This window comes from Tachypleus tridentatus, chromosome 6 (assembly GCF_004210375.1).
Source record: "Tachypleus tridentatus isolate NWPU-2018 chromosome 6, ASM421037v1, whole genome shotgun sequence".
Lineage (NCBI taxonomy): Eukaryota > Metazoa > Arthropoda > Merostomata > Xiphosura > Limulidae > Tachypleus > Tachypleus tridentatus.
The window spans coordinates 47,996,524-48,010,856 of NC_134830.1; the positions used below are offsets into that span (position 1 = coordinate 47,996,524).

The following is a 14,333-nucleotide window of genomic DNA, read 5'->3' on the forward strand; positions in this document are numbered from 1 at the left end:
TTACTTTAGAAAAGCTTAATTTAAAAACCATGTGATATACTGTTTTTACATCAGAAAAACAGCAGTTTAACTACCATGTGATATACTGCTTTTACATAGGAAAAACATTAACTTAACTTCCATGTGATATACCAGTTTTACCTGAAAAAAAAACACCAGCTTAACTACCATGTGATATACTGTTTTTACATAACAAAAAACACCGTCTTAACTACCATGTGACATACTGTTTTTATATCAGAAAAAACCGGCTCAACTACCATGTGATATACTGTTTCACATAAGAAAAAATTGATGTATCGAACATGTGATATTCTTTTTTAACATAAAAAAACCGGCTCTACCATGTGATACACTGTTTTTACCCAAGAAAAAATTTCGACTTAACTACCATGATATATACCATATTTACATAAGAGAAACACCGGCTTAACTACCTGGAGATATACTGTTTTACATAAGAAAACCACCAGATTTACTACCATGTAATAAACTGTTTTTACATATGAAAAACACCGGCTCTACCTCATGATATATTCTTTTTCTGAAGAAAAACACTAGCTTAAATACCATGTGATATACTGTTTTTACATAAGAAAACAACAAGCTTAAATACTATTTGATATATTGTTTTTACATAAAAAAACTTAACTACCATGTGATATAGTGTTTTTCATAGGTAAAACACCAGCTTTATTACTATGTGATATACTGCTTTTACATAGGAAAAAACATCAACTTAACTTTCATGTGATATACTGTTTTTAGATAAAAAACACCTGCTTAACAACCACAAGATATACTGTTTTTCATAAGAAAAACACCGGCTCTACCATGTGATATACTAATTTTACCTCAAAAAAACACTACCTAAGATACCATGTGATATAGTGTTTTTACATCAGAAAAACACCCGCTTAACTACCATGTGATATAGTGTTTTAACATAAAAAAACACTTGTTTAACTAGAGTGTGATATACTGTTTTTACATAGGACAAACATCAGTTTAACGGCCATGTGATATACTTTTTGACATAAGAAAAACACCCGCTTAACTATCACGAGATATACTGTTTTTACATAAGAAAAACTTCGGCATTTCCTTGTGATATACTGTTATTACTTAAAAAAACACAGGCTTAACTACCATGTGATATTCTGTTTTTACATAAAAAACAACTTAACTACCATGTGATATAGCGTTTTTTCATAAAAAAAACACCGTCTTTACTACTATGTAATATACTGTTTTTACATAAGAGAAAACCTCGGCATAACAATGATGTGTTACTGTTTTTCATAAGAAAAACACCGGTTATATTACCAAGTTATATACTGTTTTTACATAACAAAAAACACCGGTTTAAATAATATGCGATTTACTGTTTTTACACAAGAAAAACACTTGCTTATCTACGATGTAATGTATTGATTTTACACAAGAAAAAACCGCATTAACTACCATGTTATGTACTGTTTTACATAAAAAACACCGGCTTAACTACCATGTGATACTCTGTTTTTACATAAGAAAAACACCGGCTCTTCCTTGTGATATATTCATTTTACTGAAGAAAAACACTAGCTTGAATACCATGTGATATACTGCTTTTACATAAGAAAAAAACCGGCTTAGCTACCACGTGATATACTCTTTTTTACATAAAAAACAACTTAACTACGATGTCATATACTGTTTTTTCATAAGAAAAACACCGGCTAAACTACGATGTGTTATAGTTTTTACATAAGAAAAAAAGCAGTTTTAATATCATGTGATATATTGTTTTACATAAGAAAACAGCAGTTTAACTACCATGTGATATACTGTTTTACATAAAAAAAAACACCGGCTTTACTACCATTTGTTATAGTTTTACATAAGAGAAACACCGGGTTAACTACCTTGTGATATACTGTTTTTTACATAAAAAACACAGGCTTAACTACCATGTGATACTCTGTTTTACATAAGATAACAAACGCCTTAACTACCGTCTAAAATACTGTTTTACAAAAGAAAAATACCGGCTCTACCATGTGATATACTGTTTTACATGAGAGAAAACATCGGTTTAACTACGATTTGTTAGAGTTTTACATAAGAAAACACCGGAATAACTATCATGTGATATTCTGTTTTCCATAAAAAGAACACCGTCTTTACTGCTATGTAATATACTGGTTTTACATAAAAAGACACCGGCTTAAATACTATGTGAAAAACTGTTTTTACATACGATAAAACATCTGCTTAACAACGACGTGTTATAGTTTTTACATAAGAAAAACACCGGTTATATTACCATGTGTTATACTGGTTTTACATAGGAAAAAACACTTGTTTGAATACCATGCGATATGCTGTTTTAAAATAACAAAACATTTGTATGCCTACCATGTCTTATACTGTTTTTACAAATGAAAAACACTAGCTTAACTGCTATGTGATGTACTGTTTTTACACAAGAAAAAACACCGGCTAAACTGCCATGTGATATAATGTTTCTACATCAAAAAAAACCAAATTAATTACCATCTAATATGCTCTTTTTACTTGAGAAAACAACCAGCTAAATTGCCATGTGATTTACTGTTTTCACATAAGATAACAAGCGGATTAACTACCATCTAAAATACTGTATTTATATAAGGAAACATCGGCTCTACCATGTGATATAGTGTTTTTCATTTAAAAAAACACCGGTTTAACTAGTATGTGATATACTGTTTTTACATAAAATCAACATAACTACCATGTGATATACTGTTTTTTCAAAGGAGAAACACAAGTTTAACGGCCATGTGATATACTGTTTTGACATAAGAAAATCACCGGCGTAACTACCACGAGATATACTGTTTTACATAAGAAAAACACCGGCTCTTCCAGTGTTATACTGTTTTACATAAGAAAACAGCAGCTTGACTACCATGTAATATACAGTTTTGACATATGAAAAACACCAAATCTACCTTGTGATATATTAATTTTACTGAAGAAAAACATTAGCTTTAATACCATGTGATATACTGCTTTTACATAAGAAATAACCGGCTTAACTACTATATGACATATTGTTTTTGCATAAAGAAACACTAGCTTGACTACTATGTGATTTACTGTTTTACATATAAAAACATCGTCTTAACTACCATGTAATATACTTTTTTTTACATGAAAAAACACCGGATTAACTACGATGTGATATGCTGTTTTACGTAATAGAAAACACCGGCTTAACAACGACGTGTTATAGTTTTACCTAAGAAAACACCGGTTTTAATACCATGCGATATTTTGTTTTCAAATAAGAAAACATTAGCTTACCTACCATGTCTTATACTGTTTTACACAAGAAAAACAGCAGTTTAACTACCATGTGATATACTGTTTTTATATAAGAAAAACGGCAGTCTAACTACCATGTCATATACTGTTTTACATAAGAAAAATCACCGGCTTTACTACCATTTGTTATAGTTTTACATAAGAGAAACACCGGTTTGACTTCCTTGTGATATACTGTTTTTACATAAAAAACACAGGCTTAACTACCATGTGATATTCTGTTTTTACATAAAAAACAACTGAAATACCATGTGATATACTGTTTTACATAAAAAAACACAGGCTTAACTACCATGTGATATTCTGTTTTTACATAAAAACAACTGAAATACCATGTGATATACTGTTTTACACAAGAAAACATGGTCTTAACTACCATGTGATATACTCCTTTACATAAAAAAACACCGTCTTTACTACTATGTAATATACTGTTTTTACATGAGAGAAAACCTCGGCATAACAATGATATGTTACTGTTTTACATAACAAAACACCGGTTTAAATAATATGCGATATACTGTTTTACACAAGAAAACACTTGCTTATCTGCGATGTGATGTACTGTTTTACACAAGTAAAACTACATTAACTACCATATGATATGCTGTTTTACATGAGAAAACAACAGGTTTATCTGCCATGTGATGTACTGTTTTCACATAAGATGACAAGTGGTTTAACTACCATGTGATATACTGTTCTGACATAAGAAAAACATCAACTTAACTTCCATGTTATGTACTGTTTTACTCAAGAAAATATTCCGACTTAACTACCATATTATATACTCTTTTTGCATAAGATAAAACACCGGCTAAACTACGATGTGTTATAGTTTTACATAAGAAAAAAAGCAGTTTAAATATCATGTGATATACTGTTTTACATAAGAAAACAGCAGTTTAACTACCATGTGATATACTGTTTTACATAAAAAAAACACCGGCTTTACTACCATTTGTTATAGTTTTACATAAGAGAAACACCGGGTTAACTACCTTGTGATATACTGTTTTACATAAAAACACAGGCTTGACTACCATGTGATACTCTGTTTTACATAAGATAACAAACGCCTTAACTACCGTCTAAAATACTGTTTTACAAAAGAAAAATACCGGCTCTACCATGTGATATACTGTTTTACATGAGAGAAAACATCGGTTTAACTACGATTTGTTAGAGTTTTACATAAGAAAACACCGGAATAACTATCATGTGATATTCTGTTTTCCATAAAAAGAACACCGTCTTTACTGCTATGTAATATACTGGTTTTACATAAAAAGACACCGGCTTAAATACTATGTGAAAAACTGTTTTACATACGATAAAACATCTGCTTAACAACGACGTGTTATAGTTTTACATAAGAAAACACCGGTTATATTACCATGTGTTATACTGGTTTTACATAGGAAAAAAACACTTGTTTGAATACCATGCGATATGCTGTTTTAAAATAACAAAAACATTTGTATGCCTACCATGTCTTATACTGTTTTTACAAATGAAAAACACTAGCTTAACTGCTATGTGATGTACTGTTTTTACACAAGAAAAAACACCGGCTAAACTGCCATGTGATATAATGTTTCTACATCAAAAAAAACCAAATTAATTACCATCTAATATGCTCTTTTTACTTGAGAAAACAACCAGCTAAATTGCCATGTGATTTACTGTTTTCACATAAGATAACAAGCGGATTAACTACCATCTAAAATACTGTATTTATATAAGGAAACATCGGCTCTACCATGTGATATAGTGTTTTTCATTTAAAAAAACACCGGTTTAACTAGTATGTGATATACTGTTTTACATAAAATCAACATAACTACCATGTGATATACTGTTTTTTCAAAGGAGAAACACAAGTTTAACGGCCATGTGATATACTGTTTTGACATAAGAAAATCACCGGCGTAACTACCACGAGATATACTGTTTTTACATAAGAAAAACACCGGCTCTTCCAAGTGTTATACTGTTTTTACATAAGAAAAACAGCAGCTTGACTACCATGTAATATACAGTTTTGACATATGAAAAACACCAAATCTACCTTGTGATATATTAATTTTACTGAAGAAAAACATTAGCTTTAATACCATGTGATATACTGCTTTTACATAAGAAATAACCGGCTTAACTACTATATGACATATTGTTTTTGCATAAAGAAACACTAGCTTGACTACTATGTGATTTACTGTTTTTACATATAAAAAACATCGTCTTAACTACCATGTAATATACTTTTTTTACATGAAAAAACACCGGATTAACTACGATGTGATATGCTGTTTTTACGTAATAGAAAACACCGGCTTAACAACGACGTGTTATAGTTTTTACCTAAGAAAAACACCGGTTTTAATACCATGCGATATTTTGTTTTCAAATAAGAAAAACATTAGCTTACCTACCATGTCTTATACTGTTTTTACACAAGAAAAACAGCAGTTTAACTACCATGTGATATACTGTTTTATATAAGAAAAACGGCAGTCTAACTACCATGTCATATACTGTTTTACATAAGAAAAATCACCGACTTTACTACCATTTGTTATAGTTTTTTACATAAGAGAAACACCGGTTTGACTTCCTTGTGATATACTGTTTTTACATAAAAAACACAGGCTTAACTACCATGTGATATTCTGTTTTTACATAAAAAACAACTGAAATACCATGTGATATACTGTTTTTACATAAAAAAAACACAGGCTTAACTACCATGTGATATTCTGTTTTTACATAAAAAACAACTGAAATACCATGTGATATACTGTTTTTACACAAGAAAAACATGGTCTTAACTACCATGTGATATACTCCTTTTACATAAAAAAACACCGTCTTTACTACTATGTAATATACTGTTTTTACATGAGAGAAAACCTCGGCATAACAATGATATGTTACTGTTTTTACATAACAAAAACACCGGTTTAAATAATATGCGATATACTGTTTTTACACAAGAAAAACACTTGCTTATCTGCGATGTGATGTACTGTTTTTACACAAGTAAAAACTACATTAACTACCATATGATATGCTGTTTTTACATGAGAAAACAACAGGTTTATCTGCCATGTGATGTACTGTTTTCACATAAGATGACAAGTGGTTTAACTACCATGTGATATACTGTTCTGACATAAGAAAAACATCAACTTAACTTCCATGTTATGTACTGTTTTTACTCAAGAAAATATTCCGACTTAACTACCATATTATATACTCTTTTTGCATAAGATAAAACACCGGCTAAACTACGATGTGTTATAGTTTTTACATAAGAAAAAAAGCAGTTTAAATATCATGTGATATACTGTTTTTACATAAGAAAAACAGCAGTTTAACTACCATGTGATATACTGTTTTACATAAAAAAACACCGGCTTAACTACCATGTGATACTCTGTTTTTACATAAGAAAAACACCGGCTCTTCCTTGTGATATATTCATTTTACTGAAGAAAAACACTAGCTTGAATACCATGTGATATACTGCTTTTACATAAGAAAAACACCAGCTTTTCCACTATGTGATATACTTTTTTTACATGTTATATACTGTTTTTACATAAGAGAAAACACCTGCTTAACAACGTCGTGTTATAGTTTTTACCTAAGAAAAAAACCGGTTTAAATACCATGCGATATACTTTTTTCAAATAAGAAAAAAATTAGCTTACCTACCATGTTTTATACTGTTTTTACACAAGAAAAAACACCGGCTAAACTACCTTGTGATATACTGTTTTTACATAAAACAACCAAATTAACTACCACCTGATATGCTGTTTTTACAAGAGAAAACATCCGGCTTAACTGCATTGTGATGTACTGTTTTCACATAAGATAACAAGTGGCTTAACTACCATGTGATATACTGTTTTTGCATAAGAAAAACAGAGACTCTACTATGTGATATACTGTTTTTACATAATAGAAAACATCTGCTTTAATACTTTTTGTTATAATTTTTACATAAGAAAACACCGGGTTAACAACAATGTGGTATGCTATTTTTACATGAAAAAACATTGGCTTAACTACCATGTTATATTCTCTTTTAACATAAGAGAAACACCGGCTTCACTACCAGGTGATATATTTTTTTACATTGTAAAAAACCAACTAAAGCATTTGATATTCGGTTTTAACATAGGAAAACAGCGGCATAGATACCACGAGATAAATTTTTTCACATAAATAATACACTGGCTCTACCATGTGATATACTGTTTTTATCTAGGAAAAATACTAGCTGCAATAGAGTGTGATATGGTGTTTTACATAAGAGAAAAAATTTGCTTAACTGCCATATGATATACTGTTGTTACATAAGACAAACTCAAGCTTAACGTAGATGTGATATTTTGTTTTTACCTAAGAGAAAAAACTAGCATAACTACCATGTGATGAACTGTTTTTGCATAAAGAAACACCAGCTTAACTACCCTGTGATATGCTGTTTTTACATAAGATAACAAACGCTTTAACTACCGTCTAAAATACTGTTTTTAGAAAAGAAAATACCGGCTCTACCATGTGATATACTGTTTTTACATGAGATAAAACATCGGCTTAACTACGATTTGTTAGAGTTTTACATAAGAAAACACCGGAATAACTATCATGTGATATTCTGTTTTTCATAAAAAGAACACTAGCTTAACTACCATGTGATATACTGTTTTTACATAAAAAACACTAGCTTAACTACCATGTGATATTGTGTTTTTACATAAGAAAAACACAGGCTCTACCATGCGATATACTAATTTTACATAAAAAAAACACTAGCTTAAATACCATGTGATTTAGTGTTTCTAAATGAGAAAAACACCAGCTTATCAACCATGTGATATACTGTTTTTACATAAAAAACACTGGTTTAATTACCGTGTGATATAGTGTTTTTACATAGGAGAAACACCACTTTAACGGCCATGTGATCAACTGTTTTGACATAAGAAAAACACCAGCTTCACTATCAGGTAATATACTGTTTTTACCTATGAAAAATACCAGGCTCTACCTCGTGATATATTGTTTTACTGCAGAAAAAAACTAGCTTAAATACCATGTGATATAGTGTTTTAACATAAGAAAACAAATGGCTTAACTACCATGTGATATACTGTTTTTACATAAAAAACAAGTTAACTACAATATGATATACTGTTTTTACATACGAGAAAACACCTGCTTAACAACGACGTGTTATAGTTTTTACATAAGAAAAACACCAGTTATATTACCATGTGTCATACTGTTTTAACATAGGAAAAACACTTGTTTAAATACCATGTGATATGCTGTTTTAAAATAACAAAACATTAGCATACCTATCATGTCTTATACTGTTTTTTTACAAATGAAAACACACTAGCTTAACTGTTATGTGATGTACTGTTTTGCCATAAGAAAAAACCAATTTAATTACCATCTGATATGCTGTTTTTACTTGAGAAAACAACCAGTTTAACGGCCATGTGATATACTGTTTTTACATATGAAAAACACCGATTCTATCTCGAGATATATTCATTTTGCTGAAGAAAAACCGTAGCTTTAATACCATGTGATATACTGCTTTTACATAAGAAAAAAACCGGCTTAACAACCAGATGATATACTGTTTTTTCATAGGAAATACACCACCTTTACTACTAAGTGATTTACTGTTTTTACATAGGAAAAACCATTGTCTTAAATACCATGTAATATACTGTTTACATAAAAAAACACCGGCTTAACTACTATGTGATATTCTGTTTTACATAAGAGAAAACACCAGCTTAACAACGACGTGTTATAGTTGTTACATAAGAAAACACCGGTTTAAATGCTATGCGATATACTGTTCTCAAATAAGAAAAACATTAGCTTACCTACCATGTCTTATATTGTTTTCACACAAGAAAAACACTGATTAACTACCATGTCATGTACTGTTTTTCCTCAAAAGAAAACACCGGCTAAATTACCATGTGATATACTGTTTTTACATAAGAAAACCCAAATTAACTACCACCTGATATGCAGTTTTTACATGAGAAAACAACCGGCTTAACTGCCATGTGATGTACTGTTTTCACATAAGATAACAAGTGGCTTAACTACAATGTGATATACTGTTTTTTTATAAGAAAAACACAGGCTCTACAATGTGATATACTGTTTTTACATAATAGAAAACACCTGCTTTACTACTTCTTGTTATAGTTTCTACATAAGTATGACACCGGGTTAAATAACTACCATGTTATATGCTATTTTTACATAAGAAAAACACCGGTTTAACCACCATTTGTTATAGTTTTTACATAAAAAACACCGGGTTAACTGTGTGATATACTGTTTTACATAAGAAACACCAGTTTAACTACCATGTGATATTTTGTTTTTACATGAAAAAAACACCAGCTTAACTACCATGTCATATGCTGTTTTTAAATAAGATAACAAACGCCTTAACTACCATCTAAAATACTGTTTTTACATAAAAAAACACCGGCTCTACCATGTGATATACTGTTTTTTTCATGAGAGAAAATACTCGCTTAAATACGATTTGTTAGAGTTTTTATACAAGAAAAACACCGGATTATCTATCATGTGATATACGGATTTTCATAACAAAACACCGGTTTAACAAGTGTGTGATATAACGTTTTTACATAAAAAACAACTTAAATACCATGTGATATTCTGTTTTTACATAAAAAACAACTTAACTGCCATGTGATATACTGTTTCTTCATAGAACAAACACCAGTTTAACGGCCATGTGATATACTGTTTTGACATAAGAAAAACACTGGCTTAACTATCACAAGATATACTGTTTTTACATAAGAAAAACACCGGCTTTACCATGTTATATACTGTTTTTGCATGAGAGAAAACACCGGCTTAACTACGATTTGTTACTGTTTTTACATAAGAAGAATTCCGGATCAACTATTATGTGATATACTGTTTTTCATAAGAAAAAACACTGCTTTAACAAGTATGTTATATACTGTTTTTACATAAGAAAAAACACTGGTTTAACTACGATGTGTTATCGTTTTTACATAAGAAAAACAGCAGTATATATACCATGTGATATACTGTTTTTACATAAAAAACACCGGCTTAACTACCATGTGATATTTTGTTTTAACATAGAAAAAACACCCGCATAGTTACCAAGAGATATACTTTTTTACATAAAAAATACTCTGGCTCTACCTTGTAATATACTATTTTTACCCAGTAAAATTTTAGCTGAAATACAGTGTGATATACTGTTTTACATAAGAGAAAAACACTGGCTTAACTGCCATATGATATACTGTTGTTACATAAGAAAAAACTAGCTTAACTTCGATGTGATATTTTGTTTTACCTTAGAAAGAAAAAAAACTAGCATAACTACCATGTGATGAACTGTTTTTACATAAGAGAAAACACCGACTTAACGTCCATGTGATATACTGTTTTTACATAAGAAAAACACAGGCTCTACCATGCGATATGATAATTTTACTTCAACAAAACACTAGCTTAAATACCATGTTATATAGTGTTTTTGAATAAGAAAAACATTAGCTTCACTACCATGTGATATACTGTTTTACTTAGCACAAACACCTTCTTAATGATCCTGTGATATACTGTTTTGACATAAGGAAAACACCAGCTTAACTACCATGTAATATACTGTTTTTGAATATGAAAAACACCGGCTCTACTTCGTGATATATTCTTTTCACTGACGAAAAACACTAGCTTAACTACCATGTGATATACTGGTTTTACATAAAAAACAACATAACTACCATGTCATATACTGTTTTTTCATAGGAAAAACACCAGCTTTACTACTATGTAATATGCTTCTTTTACATAATAAAACACCGGCTTAACTACTATGTGATATACTGTTTTTACCTAAGAAAAACACTAGCTTAACTACCGTATGATATATTGTTTTTACATAAGAAAAGAACCGGCTTAACTACAATGTGATATACTGCTTTTATATAGGATAAACACCGTCTCTACCATGTGATATACTTGTTTTACCTAAAAAAACACTAGCTTAAATACCATGTGATGTAGTGTATTTTCATAAGAAAAACAACCTTTTAACTACCGTGTGAAATACTGTATTTTACATAGGACAAACACCTGCTTTACGGCCATGTGATATACTGTTTTGACATAAGAAAGAAACTGCCTTAACTACCACGATATATACTTTTTTTACATAAAACTACACTGGATCTACCATGTGATACTCTATTTTTACCTGGGAAAAATCACTACCATGTGATATATTGTTTTTACATAAGAAAAATCATTGGCTTAACTGACTTGTTATATACTGTTTTTACATAAGAAAAAAACCGGCTTAACTACTGTCTGATATACTGTTTTACATAAGAAAAACACCGATTTAACCACCATGTAATATTCTTCTTTAACATATGAAAAACACCGGCTCTACCTTGTGATATACTGTTTTTACATAAGAAAAACACCGGCTTAACTACCATGTGTTATAGTTTTTACATAAAAAAAAAACAGTTTAACTACCATGTGATATACTGTATTTACCTAGGAAAACGCTAGCAAAAATACAATGTGATATACTTTTTTACCTAAGAAAATCACCGGCTTAACTACCATGTGATATTTTGTTTTAACATGAGAAAAAAACACCAACTTAACTACCACGAGATATACTTTTTTTATATAAAAATACACTGGCTCTACCATGTGATCTACTATTTTTACCTAAGACAAACACTAGCTTAACTACTCTGTGATATACTCTTTTTACATAAGAAAAATCATTGGCTTAATTGCCATGTTATTTACTGCTTTTACATAAGAAAACACCAGCTTTACTACCTTGTGATATACTGTTTTTATATAAGAAAAAAACACCGGCTTAACTACCATGTGATATTATTTTTTAACATAAAAAAACACCGGCTCTACCATGTGATATCCTCGTTTACATAAGAAAAAACACCGGGTTAACTAACTACCATGTGATATACTGTTTTTACACAAGAAAAAACACCGGCTTAACTACCATTAGATATGCTGTTTTTTCATAAGAAAAACACTGGCTTAACAATCATGTGCTATAGTTTTTGTATAAAAAAACACCAGCTTAACTACCATTTGGTATACTGTTTTTACATGAGAACATTTTGTTTTTGATTAATATCGTTAATAATAAATTTTAAAGTTTCATGTTTTTTTCTTTTGTACTGAATTAAAGAATTGTTGACACATTTGCAGAAACACATAATGAATTATTTTTATTTTACTTCAGAATAATCTCAGTTTGTTTGTTTAGAATTAAGAAGAAAGGTACACAATGGTCTACCTGTGTTCTGCTCACTTCGGTTTCGAAACCCTTTTTTTGGAATGTCTGAAGGGATAATTACAATATTCTTTTTGTATGAGTGAAGATAAGAAGAGGTAATACATATATTTTTTCTTCTTTCTTTACTTCATTCAAAAGTCGCGCGCCATTAACTCATCCACAACAAAAAAATCCTGTTTTTTATGGAACTTAATTCAAGATCCCATTGTAACTGCAAGTTCTCATAGTCCATTGGTGTAACATCTACTTCTGGTCATTGGACACAACGTTCATCGTGTCAGGATGGTAACACTGAAAATAACCATCATAATCACACCTTTAGAATCATAAAGTGGCATATCTACCATGTGATCTACTGTTTTACATAATAAAAGCTACCGGTTTAACTACCATGCGATATACTGTTTTTACATGAGAGAAAACACCCGCTTAACTACCATGAGATATACTGTTTTTACATAAGAGAAACACCGGCTTAACCACCATTTGTTATAGTTTTTTATATAAAACATCAGTTATTACTTAGTGATTATAATTGTTTTTACATAAGAAACACCAGTATAACTACCATTATGTGATATTTTGTTTTACATGAAAAACACCAGCTTAACTACCATGTCATATGCTGTTTTTAAATAAGATAACAAACGCCTTAACTACCATCTAAAATACTGTTTTTACATAAAAAAACACCGGCTCTACCATGTGATATACCGTTTTTTTCATGAGAGAAAATACTCGCTTAAATACGATTTGTTAGAGTTTTTATACAAGAAAAACACCGGATTATCTATCATGTGATATACGGATTTTCATAACAAAACACCGGTTTAACAAGTGTGTGATATAACGTTTTTACATAAAAAACAACTTAAATACCATGTGATATTCTGTTTTTACATAAAAAACAACTTAACTGCCATGTGATATACTGTTTCTTCATAGAACAAACACCAGTTTAACGGCCATGTGATATACTGTTTTGACATAAGAAAAACACTGGCTTAACTATCACAAGATATACTGTTTTTACATAAGAAAACACTGGTTTTACCATGTTATATATACTGTTTTTGCATGAGAGAGAAAACACCGGCTTAACTACGATTTGTTACTGTTTTTATATAAGAAGAATTCCGGATCAACTATTATGTGATATACTGTTTTTCATAAGAAAAAACACTGCTTTAACAAGTATGTTATATACTGTTTTTACATAAGAAAAAACACTGGTTTAACTACGATGTGTTATCGTTTTTACATAAGAAAAACAGCAGTATATATACCATGTGATATACTGTTTTACATAAAAAAAACACCGGCTTAACTACCATGTGTGTGTGTGTGATATTTTGTTTTAACATAGAAAAACACCCGCATAGTTACCAATAAGAGATATACTTTTTTACATAAAAAATACTCTGGCTCTACCTTGTAATATACTATTTTTTTACCCAGTAAAATTCTCTAGCTGAAATACAGTGTGATATACTGTTTTACATATAGAGAAAACACTGGCTTAACTGCCATATGATATACCTGTTGTTACATAAAGCAA

At 30.2% G+C, this 14,333-nt stretch overlaps 1 protein-coding gene across 1 annotated transcript in view; it reads right to left on the reverse strand.

The window, feature by feature from the left end:
* Positions 1 to 14,333, reverse strand: part of LOC143251605 (neuropeptide SIFamide receptor-like) — a 58,965-nt gene that overhangs the window by 14,448 nt on the left and 30,184 nt on the right. The window lies entirely within an intron of this gene.